The sequence below is a fragment of the Malania oleifera genome, chromosome 1 (assembly GCF_029873635.1).
Source record: "Malania oleifera isolate guangnan ecotype guangnan chromosome 1, ASM2987363v1, whole genome shotgun sequence".
Classification (NCBI taxonomy): Eukaryota; Viridiplantae; Streptophyta; class Magnoliopsida; order Santalales; family Ximeniaceae; genus Malania; species Malania oleifera.
Window position 1 is genome coordinate 7,375,249 of NC_080417.1, and position 18,443 is coordinate 7,393,691.

Genomic DNA, 18,443 nt, shown 5'->3' on the forward strand with positions numbered 1-18,443 from the left:
AATAGTAAAAAAATAAATGAACCTCCTCCCCTCCTCTGCAGGTTTGCGCAGGAGACCCTTTATAGAAGTCTACAGGAGAAATTTGGCGCCTTCCTTCCAGTTTGTTCCCGCGAGGCAATATACAACCACCCGGACATGCCAATTTTGTTGAGGCATGTGACTCCCGTTTTTGACATTTGACTTTTGCCTTTTTTATTTTTTATTTTTATTTTTATTTTTTTCTTTTATGTATTTCTCTTTTTCAAGTGATTAAGAAAACTTGATTTCCGTACACCGGGGGACCCGAACCCGACGCCAAAATACTGCGACTTTGTTAAAATTTCGAGACTTGATTAAGATTCGTAGGGATACAATTAAAGTGCTAGAACTTAATTAAAACACCATGACTCAGTTAAAAAAATCGGTACTCGATTAAAACATCGAGGCTTGGTCGAATTTCCTTGGGACTTCAAAATTCATTAAGTCTCAATTAGAATTCCAAGGTTCGATTAAAATTCACCGTGACTCAAAAATTCATTGGGATTCCATCAGATGCTCCCATTCAGGATTTAAGTCGATTTTTAATACGCTGGTTCTCCTCAAGGTAGCTTGGTTAAAATTGGGGTGTCAACAGCTGCCCCTCTTTGTAGGTTTCGTTGTTATAAAGTAACAGTAGGAACTTTCCTACCTTATTTGTAGTAACAGGCCTGCAAAGATATGAGGCACCTATTTTAACCAGGTCGTACTTCTATTCAATGCACTTGGGTCGATCAGGGTTGCTTGCCTATCAGGGATGGGAAAATGGAAATGTCGCACAACTCTCTGGAAAATTTGTAGTTAGCAGTTTTTGGTTAGAAGTTAGCAGAGGTGAGTAGTCAGTGGTTAATGGGATCAAAAGGAATTAGAGGTGACTTGCATTGGGGATGACTTGGACTAGGTATGGGGATGACTAATCGGGTGCATGTCTCGAGATCCTTCGGAAAATGTCCTCAAGTGCAGGGTCCTAAGTCCCTGAAAAATTGCTCCACTAGGGATGATCGGTCGGGTGTAGGGTTCCAAGATCCTTTCGGAAAACGAGCATTCAGGTGTAGGGTCCTGAATCTTTGAAAAGGGTTACTTCACTGGGGATGATCGATCGGATGTAAGATCTCAAGATCTTTTGGAAGACGAGTACTCAAGAGTAAGATCCTAAGAGTTTTTCGGAAGATGATTGTCTGTTTGAGGATGGGTGTAGGGTCCCAAAAGTTTTTAAAATGAATGCTCAGGTGTAGGATCCCAAAGTGTAGAATCATGAAGGTCGGAAGATAATTCGGGTGTATGACTCCAAAGACTACTCAAGTGTAGAATCATGAGAGTAGGATGAAAATTTGGATGTATGACTCCGAAGACTACTTAAGTGTAGAATCATGAGAGTTAGAAGAAAATTCGGGTGTGTGATCCCAAAGACTACCCAAGTGTAGAATCATGAGAGTTAGATGAAAATTCGGGTCTATGATCCCGAAGACTACTCAAGTGTAGAATCATGAGGGTCGGATGAAGATTTGGGTGTATGATCCCGAAGATCACTCAAGTGTAGAATCATGAGAGTCGGGTGAAGATTCGGGTGTATGATCGGAAAACCACTCAAGTTTAGAATCGTGAGGGCCGGGTGAAGATTTGGGTGTATGATCCCGAAGACTACTCAAGTGTAAAATCAAGAGTGTTGGATGAAAATTCGAGTGTGTGATCTCGAAAACTACTTAAGTATAGAATCTTAAGAGTTGGATGAAGATTTGGGTGTATGAACCTGAAGACCACTCAAGTGTAGAATCACAAGGGTTGGATGAAGATTCGGGTGTATGATCCCGAATACCACTCAAGTGTAGAATCATGAGAGTCGGATGAAAATTTGGGTGTATGATCCCAAAGACCACTCAAGTGTAGAATCATGAGAGTTGGATGAAGATTCGAGTGTATGATCCCGAAGACCACTCAAGTGTAGAATCATGAGAGTCAGGTGAAGATTCGGGTGTATGATCCTGAAGACCACTCAAGTGTAGAATCTTAAGAGTTTACTGGCTGCTCGAGTATAGGATCTTGAGGATTCCTCAGATGTAGGTTTCTGAGCGTCTGCTGATTGCTCGAGTGTAGGATCTCGAGACCTCCTTAGATGCAGGATTTTGAGAGTTTGTTGATTACTCGAGTGTAGGATCTCGAATGTTTCTCAGATGTAAGATTCTGAGAGTCTTCTGCTTGCTCGAGTGTAGGATCTCAAAGACTTCTCAGATGTAAGATTCTGAGAGTCTTCTGCTTGCTCGAGTGTAGGATCTCAAAGACTTCTCAGATGTAAGATTCTGAGAGTTTTCTAATTGCTCGAGTGTAGGATCTCGAGGACTTCTTAGATGTAGGATTCTAAGAGTCTGTTAATTGCTCGAGTGTAGGATCTCAAGGACTCCTTAGATGTAGGATTCTGAGAATCTATTGATTGCTCGAATGTAGGATCTCGAGGACTTCTCAGATGTAGAATTCTGAGAATCAAAATGATCATTCTAGTGTAGGATCTCAAAAATCTTAAGGATTACTCAAGTGTTAAAACAAATGAGTTAGTCTTCTCTTGGGTCAATTGCCCTAGTGTCAAAGTGACTCGTTCTGAGTTATGCTTCCAAGTGCAGAAGTGTCAAGTTGTATCAAGGATGAGTCCAGGATCGTATTCCACAGGGACCACTGAGTATCAAAGTATTTATGCAAGTTTAGTGAAATCTTGTTGCTGAAAAATGGGGTTTGAAAATCTTTTTGGTATTTTATGATTTTGAAAACAGTAAACAAAGTGGGAGATGCTTAAGTAAACTATCAAAATGAAACTGAAATTTTATCAATTTTTCAAAAATGTAAATCTAATAACGCAACCAAAACTAAACAAATTAACTGAAACACTTTTACCAAACACTCGGGTTACGGGTCAATGTCTGCTTGCTTCCACCATTTACTAATTTCCTAGGCCTTACTCCTCTTCTTGTTAATCCAATCAAGGCATTAATAAGATGAAATTTTGTCACTAAAAATCGAGTAAATTGGCCACATCCAAACGGAAGAAAATAAAAACTCTTATTACGCATCAACCGAATATCGTGTAAATAAGTTGATTAAAATCCTAGATTAAATCAAGGTTTTGATGTGCCTAACGTCAACAACAAAACAAGAAGCAAGAGCTAGCGATTTATCAACGATCCCTTTAATTTTCGATTTTAACTAAATAAAAGTTTAACAATGATATCATAGGATAACTAATAAACCATGAAACGCAAACGACATCAACCCACACCCCGAGTTACCGAACTTAGCCACTCATGCTTGCAATAAAAAAAATAAGTATGGAAATCCTAGTTCACTTAAGGAAATACCTAAACACGCATTATTAAAGATGGAAACTACAAATAAGGAATTAAAAACACCCAATGGAAACTAAACTCAACACACACACGCGTAATAAAAATTGAATCTTTAACTGAATAAGAGTTCTAACCAAAACTAATCTAAATTCTTCAAATTTAACAATAACATCAATTAAAAGCCAAATAGATAAGTAAAAATTAAACTTCACTAAAATAAATTGACATCACTTAACACTCATTCATATAATCTTTTCAAAACTCTAAATAAAAACCAAATAAAGAAGGAAAAAAAAACAATAACCTGCTGTAATTTAAAATAAAAGAAAGAAAAGAGCATAGGAAAGAAGGGAGAGAGAGAGAGAGAGAGAGAGGGCCATGGCAGCAGATGTAGCTGCTGTGTGTGGCTTGGACAGCAGTTGTGGAATTGCAGGCAGGGAAGTGGAGCTGCTGAGGTTGAGGTTGTGTTGATGTCGCAGTCTGAAGGAGAGTGGAGCAGAGGCTTGTGCTGGAGAGGTCTTGGGTCTTCAGGGCAGCAGTGGTGGCCTTCCTTCAGCAGTTGCAGCGGCTGTGTGTTAACGGGCAGAGGGAGTTGCAGCAAGGGAGCAGGGAAGCAAGGGGAAGAGAAGGAGAAGAAGAAGAAGAAGAAGAAGAAGAGGAGGAGAGGAGAGGAGAGGAGAGCCCTCACAGGCTGCCTTCGAAAAGGAGGAGGAAGAGAATATTTAAAGGGGATGCGGAAAAACCCTATGACCCGGATTACCCAACCCGGCCCGGCCATGCATGGCCGGGTCACATCAAATATCCATTCATATATTTTTTTTTTCTCATTTTATTTGTTCTCTGTTCGTCGCAAATTATGCTCTTCTGGAGCCCGTATCTCACAAAACTCAAAACATGAAAGTTGTAGATAATCCTTTCCTCTTTCTCCAGAAATTTGAATCGTATCAATCGGAGCTCGGACAGAAAAGTTATATATGAAATACGAACAGGTATCGGTTTTGATTCCCGAGAATTTTCCTGCGACAAAAAAATTACCAAAACTTCATAAATAGTGCAATAAAATTCAAGAATGATGATTTTGGCATTTTATTAAAATATTCGATAATTTTGGACGTTTAATTAAAAATATAAACCGAAAAGCCCGGGTTAAGATGCCAAATTAAGCAGTTTTGACCCGTAATCACAAAGCAAAGGTCTCACTTTGTTCCTGGGGTCACCTACCCCGGTTCAAAGCATATCAATCTGTGCCTGGGGTCAGCTGCCCCAGTTTCAAGATTTACTTAGTCAAGGATGCAATAAGTATGTTCAAAAGCTTATAAGACAAATATGAAATAAATGATGCTTTGTTACTATATGTATGCATGTAGCTACCTGTGATTCTAAAATGCAAGGATATGTTGCTATATGTATGCACATTGCTACCTATGACACAAAATCATGTATGGCTTTTTTTTTTTTTTTTTTTTTGTGTAATGTAATGCATGATGATGTATAAAATTTCTTTTTCCAATGTGCCTGTAATCAGCGACCCAATTTATGAGTTTGGCCATGTGTTCGGACTCCAATATGATGTGAATGCCTCTGAATTTGGCTCAAATGAGACTTAACCTGAGATCTGCCCCAGTTACATGTCACTGATCTTGGTCTTGCTTTCAAATTCTATTTTGATATGAAAAGCACAGGAATTGGCTATAAAACAACTCAACATGAAATCTGCCCTAGTTACATTTGTTTGCAACTAATCTTGGCCACGACTTTCAACAGGAATTCAACATGAAGTCTGCCCCAGTTACATTCATCTGTTGTTGATTTTGTTCACTTGGCATTCTTCCAATAGTGACCTTCTTGGTGATTCCTTGCAGGATACCTTCTTTGACTATCCATTCCACATTTTGGAGCTTTTGAAGAGTGAAAAAGGGAGTCTATTTTTCAAAGGATGAAAGTTCATACATTTAGGACATCAATCTATTAAATCAAGAGATCAAATGCATAAAATAGATGTTTTATCATGTTCATGCTTTTTGAGAAGGAAAATTTTCATGCTAGTATTCAAGAGGTCATGTGACATTGATGCTAGTCTATTAGGATGAATAACTGATTATCTCCCTTTGTTGATTGCCCCTGTTTTATCGAGGGAAACTTCTCCTCTTTTGTCTCATTTTGCTGCAGACCCACTGGAAATTTTTGTTTGACGGTTGCTCCTAGTTTAGCCAGTTTAACTCATGTTTTGATCTCGAGATGGTCTTTAAGACTCGAGACGAAACGTAGCCTTAGAGATTTAGGCTCTCAGATGAAAATGGAAACTAAGGCTAAAAAATCTCATTCCCTAAATGATATCTTCTGTTCCAATTTAGTGCAAGACATTTTTGCAAGAATTTGACCGAACTTGTCCTTTTGAACAAGATGCCTACGTACATTTTCAGGATCAGGTCATTACGTAGTTCCGACTCAACATTGAGTCTGAAAAATCATTTGAGACAATCATGTGTGCACCAATCTGGTTAGCAATTTCATTTGGACCGTAATGTAGGCTCAGGGTATTGGTTAAAGAAGAAAAAGGGGACAATACGGCTCAAACTTTGCTGAATTTAAAAAGGTTGTCCTTAGTCAAAGACCACATCTTAAGCATGTACCTTTTCATTTCCTTTCTTTTTTTTGCTTTTTCTACATTTTCTTCTTTTCTGCTTTCCCTTTTACGGAGTATTTTTAAGTATCATGTTCATTGAAAGCTCGATTGGGAATGATCTTTTTCAAACTGCTCTAGTGTGGGGTGTGATCTTTTTCAAATTGCCCTAGTGTGGGGTGTGATCTTTTTCAAATTGCCCTAGTGTGGGTTGTGATCTTTTTCAAATTGCCTTAGTGTGGGATGTGATCTTTTGATGGGTTGATCAATAATTGAAGTCTTTTAGGGTCAGGAGGGCTTGCAAAGGGTTTTTTCCTTTATTTCTTTTCTCAGTAGCCGAAAAATAGCCTGCCGTTACTTTGGGTAACCCATTGTTGTCTTATATGATCTTCCAAACCGTTGGAAGCCTAAACCCAATTAAGTTTTTGGAAAATGACTTTTGAAGAAAATAGCTTAACATTAAAGCTCAAACAAGTTAACAAATGGTAAATCCACATTAGGGTTCATTTTAGGAGGACTGGTCAGCCAAAGACGACCATCTGTCATTTGATCAAAACAAGAGTAATGAAATGACATGAGATTATTGGAACAACATAGTCATTTTGCTGAGTTCCTTCGAGAGTAAAATATTCCTTCATAACATTCGAATTCAATGGGGTAAGGACAATTAGTCCATCCTTCTCTTCTTCTGCCTTTGGGTTAGGTTTTCATATTCAAAATCTCTTCCTGGCTCATGAATACTGGCAATGTTACTTTTCCTATTCCCGCATAAAAACATGAGCAAACAAAATTTTGCAATTGAACTCATGATGCAAATGATATACGAAATGCAATAACTTTATTTCATTGATGAGGATGAAATTTTCTGAGACGGAAATGTCACAGAATTACAAAGATGAAATGGAAATAAAGAAATGAAGAAGACAAAAGCACCATATGAAATGGATTGGATAGTCAACAATCTGTCAATTCAGTGTTTCCACTCCTGCTGTAAAATGGTAAACCCCTCCATTCAGGCTATTCCTAGATCCATGGCTGATACTCTAGCTCTGGCTACTTCTGACAGGTTAATCATTTCCTTCCCTGAATATTTATCATTGAAAGTCAAAGAACCGGCGTCCCTCAACGATTGTAACTTGTGCTTAAATGTCTAGCATCGGTCGATGATGTGGCCCAGTGAATTGGAGTGATATGTGCAGCAAGCTTTCAGATCATACCACTGAGGTAGGGGATGTCGTATAGTTATTTCGATGATGACCGAGATGAGCTTCCTTTCAAGCAATTGGAGAAACAATTCCAAATAGGACATAAGAATTGGCTCGATCTGATTAGGACCACTTCCCTATGTCTGAACATTTTGCTGAGCGAGCATAGGTCTGGTGCTTGCATGCTCTACCTGATTTATAGTGGGTTTGGCAGCAAAATTTCTCCTTAACCCCCTATTCCGGTTGCCTTAGTTGTGATGACCCAAAAATATATATATATATATATATATATATATATATATAATTAAAGTACAATAATAATAAAATAATAAAAATGGTCATTAAGTTAATATCAATACAGAAGTGTTTTTCTATAGGATCCTTGATTCCATGTTTGATGCCTAAGAAAGACCTTGTCTTAGCGAGTGCTCAGAGACCATTGTGGTTCAGTCGCTCCCTGGAGGTCGGCCTGGTCAAAATGGAATTTCATAAGATAAACAGGATAGACACTATTTGTACACGTAAATAAGTATATATACATAAAATAGTGTTTTGACAGACATAATTTGTAAAAATATATAATAAGATGATAATAATATAGGTATCATATGTGGGGCCCACAAGACTATGTGGGGTCCACATGAGTCCCGGAGCCACAAGACACTGTTTATATACGTAAATAAATACATAAAATAATGTTTTGACTGATATAATTTGTAGAAATATATAATATAATAATAATAATATAGGTATCCTATGCGGGGCCCACAAGACTGTGTGGGGCCCACATGAGTCCTGAAGCCGTATGCAGGTTTACACGAGTCTCAAAGCTATGTAGGATGCATAAAATCGTATAAGAGTTATTTGAGTTACGTAGGATCCATTCGGGTCTCGAAGTTGTGTGGGGCCCACAAGACCATGTGGGGCCCACATGAGTTTTCAAAATTCAAATTTAATTCTTATTCAAAAATAAATAATAAAATAAATAAATACTAAAAATAGTTTAAAAGTAATAAAAATGATAATAATAATTAAAAAAAATAATAAAATAATAAAATAATAATTAACTAATTGACTAATTAATTAGGTAAGTGATTAATTAAAAATTTATTGAATGGGAATGGTGGCAAGCATTCCCACATGGCCTCCATTCCCATCCCATACTCAACTCATACCTTGCCCATTCTTTAATTTTTTAAAAAATTATAATTTCACCTATCTCCTTACACATAAATTTCATTTCTTCTCCAAAATTTTTCTATAAATAGGGAGCTCTCAACCTTCATTTTTCACAATAATTTTCCAAAGAAGAGAATGATTAGTGAGTGAAAGAATTTGTGGTGGAGAGAGAGTTTTTGAATAAGTTCTCAATCACTCACTCTTTTCGATCTCATTTCTTAGAGATAGTTACAGTGTTCGTAAGGAAGAAGGTAAGTAAATTTTGATTATGTTAGTTTTTTTTTTTATTTAAAATTCATACCCGAGTTTACTTTATAAGTAAATTTTAATTATGTTAATTAGTTTCACAAAATTTTCATGAGTTTATTTTTACGCATATTTAATTATATCAGTTCTATCTTTAATATACTTACATCTATTTTTGGGTTTAAAAATGTTCTAATCCCCTCGGATAAATTTTCAGCATTTCTTTCTATTCAAAAATAAAATCATATATATTTTTAACACAAAAATTGTGTGACATGAGTTTATTTCCACGTTGCATTTTTTTTTTATGAAAATATGAGTAAAGGTGAGATTTTCACGATATTATTTTAAATTACATAAATTATAATAAGATGATTTTAAAACCCCTTATAGCAAAGTAAGTTCAAAGTTACAGATGTTCGGTACCGCAGCTTAAAGTTTATACGGATCAGAGTGCATCCACACTGTTTACAGAGTGGTTATTTATGTTAGTGGATTTCTCCTGAGCGCACACCTGGTTTCGGACTAGGACTTAATAAGGAAAATCTCACTTAAAGTTTACGTACGTTGATTTAGTTTGGTCGGCCAGCCAGCTAAGTCCAGTCTTTGGACCGCACAACTCAGTCATGGGGGTAAACATGACTTACGACAAACAGGCTTAAGGGTGATTTTTATAATATATGTTTATGCATATTTAATTACGTGTACAAAGCTACTGATGATTTGAAGAAAAAGTGTAAGTTTACGTGAAAAAGATCATTTTGGTGCTTAAATGACGATCTAAGGAAAACGTATAAGAAAAAGTATATGTATGTTTATCATTAAATGTTTATACAGTTTTAAAATTAAAAGTTTAATTTAATAGTTATAGTATATAATTATAAAATTTTACTGTTGTAATTGATGACAAAAGTTTTATGTAGAAATTTTTAAATTTATATTTATTCCAAAAGAAATTTTGAAGTTATAGTATTAAATATTGTTTTACGAAATTTTTAAAAAGCACATTTTGGTCACACACTAATAATAATCTTATTTACTTACTGAACGTCGTCTCACTCCAATCGTATTTTTATTTCAGATAACTCTGAAGGACATGTCGGAAATCAGGCTTAGCAAGCATGCGGGTGGGGATTAGAAAAATAAAGATTGATTAGAAATATTAGTATGATGCCAGATATTTATGCTTATGTAATTTTTTTCTTTCGAAATAAATGATTGTAATATGGATAATTAGCGCTCTGGTGTAATAATAATCGAGTTTATTTGCTTTCGCTGTAAATCAATAGTAAAAAGGTTAATATCCCAGACCCTCGGGGTTGGGGTGTTACATTTGGTATCAGAGCAATAGGTTATAGGTTTTGTAGACTTTAAAAAAAAATATATATATATTTTACCAGAGCATGTGATATAAGTTCTGCATACTTTAATATATAAATTTTACCAAAGCTTAGATATAAAACATGATTTGGGTAGGATTGGGTAGTTTAGAATATTTATTTTAGTTTGTTATATTATTATACGTTAATAATAGATTTATAATTTTAAAATAACATTTGATCATTATTTAAGAATGGATGCTAAAGATAGTAACATTGGAGGAAATGAGATTTACGTGAAGGCTCCTAAGGACAAGTAATAATTATAAAATCTCTAAGAAAAATAGTAGTATTATTGAAGACACGTTAATTAATTTAAATATGTTATTTATGTTTGTAGAAACACGTACTCATATTGATGATTCATAATTAATTGTCAAATGCATTAATAATTTAAAATATATATATAAATATAATAATAATATATGAGATTTAATTATTTTCACTGTTGTTATTTTCACTAAATATATAAGAAATAACTCATTAGACCCTACTGAATTTAGAAGTGTTACATATACAAATAGATATGAACAAACGGTGTATTATGAAATCTGAATTTACCCAAAATTTCTTTGCACGTATAAGTTGGATATGAATATGTATTTTTACATTACATATTCAGTTATCAACAAAACATTCAAGCTTAATTTAGGAATATATATTTTGACAAAATCTTTAATTTTTATTTTGTATTAGTATATAAGGAATTGAATATCATTTAAATATTACTTATTATATTTAAATTCAAAAAAAAAAAAAAAATCTCTTAGCATGTGCAAGTTAAATATGTATATCTATTTTTGTTTTTTTTTTTTTTTCCATTGCATATCCAATTTCCATCAAGTATCCAAGTTTGATTTAGGAGTACAAATTTTGAAAAAATCTTAAATTTTGTATAAATTTATAAAAGTTAATACAACTTAAATTTTTCTATTAAAAAAAAAAAAACTTTATATAGTAAAAATTTCATTAATGAAAGCAATATAAAAATTAACTAATTTTCTTCAAATAACTAACCAATGTCAAATCATCAATTGGCCAAACATGGCCAACATATATTTGATCTAATAATAATAATAATAATAATGAAATATATATATATAAAAGGGGTTCTCTTGCAGTTTAAAAAAAAAAAAAATGCCTCATGGGTGGAAATCATCGGTTATAGCTCACTTACCCCCGAAGCAAGGTCAGGGCATAAGACCATTTGGGCGTAGTGGGGACTCGAACCCGCGATCACATGGATGCACGGCCGGTTTCTTACCATTAGGCCACCCACCCAAGTAGTGACATAAGGATGAAATTAATTATAGTTAAAGCATTAATAAAGATGTAGAAACATAAAAAAGAACCTTGAGTTCGCAAATTTTGCAATACGTGTCGCTCACTCGATTTTCGCGACACATATCGCTCTCCCTCGATTTTTGAAAAAATGCATCACTCAAGGCACACGTCGCTTTCTCGCTCGATTTTTGCGACACACATCGTTCTCCCTCGATTTTTACAAAACGTGTCGTTCGTGACACTCGTCGCTATCTCGATTTTCGTGACACACATCGTTCTCCCTCGATTTGTGCAAAACGCATTGCTCGATATTCGTGACACACGTCGCACTCCCTCGATTCTCGTAGCACATGTTGCTCTCTCTCGATTTTCACAACACGCGGCCACTCCCCTATAAAAAGGGTCTATCATTCTCAAGCTCTAAGCATCACAACTTTCTATCATCTTGAACAATCACATTTCGGTTTGCAGTGATTGGCTCTTCCCAATTTGTCTCTTAGTTGTCTCATTACTCAAAAATGTTGCCAAATCACCCAACTCCCCAAGTTGCTGAGAGCAGCACTAGATCGTCGATTCAAAGATGGAAACCCAGTAAGGCACAGTTGGAGATTCTAGAGGAGGCCTTCCACAGCAGTCAAGGGGAACTCCCTCCCGTGGAGCGAACTATCTTGCTTGCAGCACAACTTCGACGGTATGGTCCAATCGAGTCAAGAAATATACGCTTTTGGTTTGAGAACCGTAGGTGTAGGCGGGGATCAGTTGGAGAAGCCACTATCTCAACTACTGCCCCATCAATTCTCCATATTACCTCCTCCGTCACTACCGACCCAAGCAGTGCCCCTGCCATTCTTCCAACGCTCTTCCCTATCGAGAATATTCCGACTATGAAACTTACAACTAATATCACACCAATGAGCCATATCCCTTACAAAGGCGATATCGCAATCACCACACTAAGGGTTTCGGATAATGTTGGCATACTTCACCATTGCAAGGAAATCCGATGTGCATTGAGACTCATATACGGGCCACCAAAAACTTGGGAAGAGGGCAGCTCTTCCTCCTTCGCCAAACAAACGGGCATTCTCTCCCTTTTTTCGACCCAAACCGGCGACATTATAAGAGGTCAACTCTGCCAAGAAAAAACCCAGGCGGTTAGCAGTGACACCGCTAGTATTGCGATAGATGTTGACGTTGATCTAAGGCTCTAAAGGCCAGATCTCGTATATTTTTAATTTATAGGACATGTATAATATATATACATATATATAATTATCCTTTTCCACATCTTCTGAATTTCTTTTCCATTTCAACCTCTATTAGACCGACGATTCACACTTCAATTCCCAAAATAAAATACTTCGCCAAATTGACCCTCAATCTATTTTAAGACTTAGTTAAATCATTAATCAATGTATTTAAATAGTGCAATCAATTATACAGTACTCATTTTAAATTAGCAAATTTCAAGAACGAAATATTTTATAAGGAGGGGAGATTGTGATGACCCAAAAAAATATATATAATTAAAGTACAATAATAATAAAATGATAAAAATGGTCATTAAATTAATATCAATACAGAAGTGTTTTTGTATAGGATCCTTGATTCCATGTTTGATGCCTAAGAAAGACCTTGTCTTAGCGAGTGCTCAGAGACAATTGAGGCTCAGTCGCTCCCTGGAGGTCGGTCTAGTCAAAATGGAATTTCATAAGATAAACAGGATAGACACTATTTGTACACGTAAATAAGTATATATACATAAAATAGTGTTTTGACAGACATAATTTGTAAAAATATATAATAAGATGATAATAATATAGGTATCATATGTAGGGCTCACAAGACTATGTGGGGTCCACATGAGTCCCGGAGCCACAAGAAACTATTTATATACGTAAATAAGTATATAAAATAATGTTTTGACTGATATAATTTGTAGAAATATATGATAAAATAATAATAATATAGGTATCCTATGCGGGACCCACAAGACTGTGTGGGGCCCATATGAGTCCCGAAGCCGTATGCAAGTTTACACGAGTCTCAAAGCTATGTAGGATGCATAAAATCGTATAAGAGTTATTCGAATTACGTAGGATCCATTCGGGTCGAAGTTGTGTGAGGCCCACAAGACCATGTGGGGCCCACATGAGTTTTCAAAATTCAAATTTAATTCTTGTTCAAAAATAAATAATAAAATAAATAAATACTAAAAATAATTTAAAAGTAAAAACAATGATAATAATGATTAAGAAAAATAATAAATAATAAAATAATTAATTAACTAATTGACTAATTAATTAGGTAAGTGATTAATTAAAAATTTATTTAATGGGAATGGTGGCAAGTACTCCCACATGGCCTCCATCCCCATCTCATACTCAACCCATACCTTGCCCATTCTTTAATTTTTTTAAAATTATAATTTCACCCATCTCCCCATACTTTTATAAACTTCATTTCTTCTCCAAAATTTTCCTATAAATAGGGAGCTCTCAACCTTCATTTTTCACAACAATTTTCCAAGGAAGAGAAGGATTAGTGAGTGAAAGAATTTGTGGTGGAGAGAGAATTTTTGAATAAGTTCTCAAGCACACACTCTTTCCGATCTCATTTCTTAGAGATAGTTACAGTGTTCGTAAGGAAGAAGGTAAGTAAATTTTGATTATGTTAGTTTTTTTTTTTCATTTAAAATTCATACCCGAGTTTACTTTATAAGTAAATTTCAATTATGTTAATTAGTTCCACAAAATTTCCATGAGTTTATTTTTACGCATATTTAATTATATGAGTTCTATCTTTAATATACTTACATCTATTTTTGGGTTAAAAAATGTTCTAATCCCCTCGGGTAAATTTTCAGCATTTCTTTCTATTCAAAAATAAAATCATATATATTTTTAACACAAAACTTGTGTGGCATGAGTTTATTTCCACGTTACATTTTTTTTATGAAAATATGAGTAAAAGTGAGATTTTCACGAGATTATTTTAAATTACATAAATTATAATAAGATGATTTTAAAACCCCTTATGGCAAAGTAAGTTCAAAGTTACAGATGCTCGGTACCGCAGTTTAAAGTTTATACGGATCAGAGTGCATCCGCACTGTTTACAGAGTGGTTATTTATGTTAGTGGATTTCTCCTGAGCGCACACCTGGTTTCGGACCAGGACTTAATAAGGAAAATCTCACTTAAAGTTTACGTACGATGATTTAGTTTGGTCGGCCAGCCAGTTAAGTCTAGTCTTTGGACCGCACAACCCAGTCATGGGGGTAAACATGACTTACGACAAATAGGCCTAAGGGTGATTTTTATAATATATGTTTATACATATTTAATTATGTGTACAAAGTTACTGATGATTTGAAGGAAAAGTTTAAGTTTATGTAAAAATGATCATTTTGGTGCTTAAATGACGATCTAAGGAAAACGTATAAGGAAAAATATATGTATGTTTATCATTAAATGTTTATACAGTTTTAAAGTTAAAAGTTTAATTTAACAGTTATAGTATATAATTATAAAATTTTACTGTTATAATTGATGACAAAAGTTTTATGTAGAAATTTTTAAATTTATATTTATTCTAAAAGAAATTTTGAAGTTATAGTATTAAATATTGTTTTACGAAATTTTTAAAAAGCACATTTTGGTCACACACTAATAATAATCTTATTTACTTACTGAGCGTCGTCTCACTCCAATCGTATTTTTATTTCAGATAACTTTGAAGGACATGTCAGAAATCAGGCTTAGCAAGCATGCGAGTGGGGATTAGAAAAATAAAGATTGATTAGAAATATTAGTATGGTTTCAGATATTTATGTTTGTGTAATTTTTCTTCTTTCGAAATAAATGATTGTAATATGGATAATTAGCGCTCTAGTGTAATAATAATCGAGTTTATTTACTTCCGCTGTAAATCAGTAGTAAAAAGTTAATATCCAAGGCCCCTCGGGGTTGGGGTGTTACATTGGTAATAACGCCCTTAAGTCATGTGAGCTTCTTCGTATTTTTTCTTGTTAGTCCACTTCTTGCCCGAATCAGTCTCATTTTCACTGTCTTTGACCAAGCCTGCCTTGATGTCGGCTTCAATCCTACTTCCCGTGGCCACGATGTCCATGAAGTCATGGGGGGTTGCTCCCCAAAGAAGCCCGCAGTATGGGTCTTTCAATGTATTTATGAATAGCATGATAGCTTCTTGGTCGCCTACCGCCGGGTCCACTTGGATCGCCGCAGCCCTCCACTTATAGGCGTACTCCCTAAAGGTCTCTATGGGTTTCTTCTCCATTTCAAAGAGAGTCATTCTGTCGGGATCCATTTCCAGACCATGGCGGTATTGTGCCTCAAAAGCATCTGCCAAATCTCCCCACGTGCGGATTCAGGCCATATCTTGTTGGACATACCATCTTGCTATTGCTCCCGTAAGACTGCTCCGAAAGCAATGCATCATCAATTTCTCATTGTCAGCATAAGCGGCCATTGACTGGAAAAACAGGAGCATGTGGGTCCGGGGGCACGGAGTCCCATCAAACTTCTTAAATTCGGGCATTTTAAACTTCGGAGGGAGTACTACATTGGACACCAAGCAATAATCTGAGGGTCTGGTAGTATTGGAGGTTCGGGTCCCTTCTATGGCTCTAAACCGCTCTTCGAGCTCATCGCAGCGGTACTCTGTCATAGTCTTGCTTGTCCCCACAACTACTGACGAAGGCATTCCCATTTCTGGAGTTGTCGTTGTTGGAGCAAAAGGGGGCACACTAGGCGGTGGTTTCTCTGAGGTGCATGGTGGCAGTCTTGATGACTGCTCATGAATCGACGTGAAGCCTAGCAGATGGATAGGATCTGTTTCTTCTTCATGATCTTGATCCTAGACTGTCTTTACTTTATCTAACAACAAGTCCAGTATCCTCTTTATTTGGGTACTTAATTCCTCATGTCCTTGCTCTATACCCATGACCCGATTTTCTAGTTGTTTCGCCATGATTTTTGCTTTGCTTCTGGTATATTGCAAGGATGGGAAGAGGTGGGCTCAATGCTGGAATTCTAAATTTTACTTCGGCTTGATAAGAAGTTGGAAAGTGATTATCGACCCATTGAGGATGAAATCTTATGCATGGATGCATGCAAATGCAGCCTAAATAATCATTTGGCCGAAGTTTTGGGAAAAACCAAACTCATTAATGATCTCGGGAATAATTTGTTTTCCCCTTAGCAGGGTACTTTGGGAAATTTGACTTTCTAAAAAATGAATTGGGCTCTTTCCAAAAGATTGGCCAAGTGATATGAATGCCTAACATGGATGCTGGATGTACACAACACAAAACATTTTTCAAAACATATGTACAATAGACATAGGTTATCACATGTGGAGAAGGATGTGACTCTTGCCCCAACCCCGGGGTAAGTATGTACATAGGGTTCTCCGAGGCTCTACCCTAGGCAATGGATTATAGACAATCATGTGTGGTTAAGCTCTAGTCCCTATTGAAAGAGGTCCCCAGATTGAAACTTTATCCTCCCTCACAGAGGTCCGGATAAGGCTCACACTGACCAGAGTGGTTCGCGGGTCCCCATAGGCCATGCCACATGGGAACTGACACTATTACACTCCTATCTAAACTTAAAAGGGAAAGCCTGGGTATAGAGCTGTGAAGGTGTGCGAGTTTAACAATTTCAGCCTATGCCCTCTACCCCACATCCATCTATTATTCAGATTAAAACACATGCTTTATTCACACAAGTCATGGAAACAAGTAGTCACATGCTTATTATCTCATGCTAGATCAGGGCATTCACAGTCAATCACATGCTTATTCACAAGATAACGAAAACACAAGCAAAGTTGAGCATTTACTTACTATGATTTATTCGTGAAGTACCTGCAAACAAAACAATCATACGGACAATGTGTACAAAACAGGGAAGGAGCACTCAAGAAGGCTCATTAGATTAGGATTTTGGGATAATCCTCAATTAATCATTGGCTCGACTCTCAAGTATCCCCAGCGGAGTCGCCAAGCTGTCGCGATGTCCTGGAACCCGGTTAGAGAAAATTGCTCTCTGGCAAAAACGGGGGTACGACTGCGAACTAGGAAAAATGGATGTGTGATTTTGAAAATGCGATTTTCGTGGAAAATGATATGTGATGGAGTCGCCACTAACCTTTTGGAGTGTGGTTAGAACACTTGATTGCTACCCCATTAAGGGTAGAATCGGTCTGCGCTACCAGAGTCGGGTTCGGGAGTACGGTTACGCAAGGGGAAGGTATTAGCACCCCTTACGCGCTCGTTCTTACGAACGGTACCAAATTAATAAAAAATTATCCCCAAAATAAATCTAATAAGCATGTCAAAATTACTCCCTTTCAAAAAATCAAAAGAATGAACATACTATATAGGTATTCCCTCAAAATTGGGGCAATTCAGTACTTCGAAGAGTCCATGCCCTTGGTTGTGGTGGGAGGAAAATGATTTTCTGGGCTTGAAAATATTTTTGTGACTTTTATAAGTGTGAAAACATTTTTGTGATTTTCGATGATTTTTCTCGAACTTCAGAAATAACACAAATGAAATCAATGGGAATCAAAGTGCGAAAATATTTTTGGGATTTTCTGAGAATTTTGCGATTTTTGTGAATTTTCTAGATATAATAATATACAAATGAAATGAAGAAAATCGGCGTGAACTAGTTCGAGAGAGGAGCCGGTTGAGCATTGACCGATTTGGAGGAAAAACCAGTTTAAGGTCTTGGTCGAGACCATTGATTTTTAGGATTTTTCAACATTTTTCCAAAGTAATTAAACAAAAAAAGGAAATTAAAGTAAAATCTGCAAAAAGTAAAAAGAAGATGAGAAATAAAATGGAAGACTGAACCGGTTTTACATCGGTTTAGAAGACCCAATCGGTTCGACGAAGAACTAGTACAAGAAGGGTTAGCCTGTTTTAGGCCCGGTCAAGGCCATGATAATTTTAGATTTTTCTGAATTTTCTCCTAATTTTTCTCTTTTTTCTCTTTTTATGTTTTTATAAATGTAAACTGACCATATATATATATATATATATATATATATATATATATGTATATGTATATGCATATGTATGTATGTATGTATGTATGTATGTATGTATACAATTGTATTATGATAATGAGATGAAATGAGATAAAATGAAT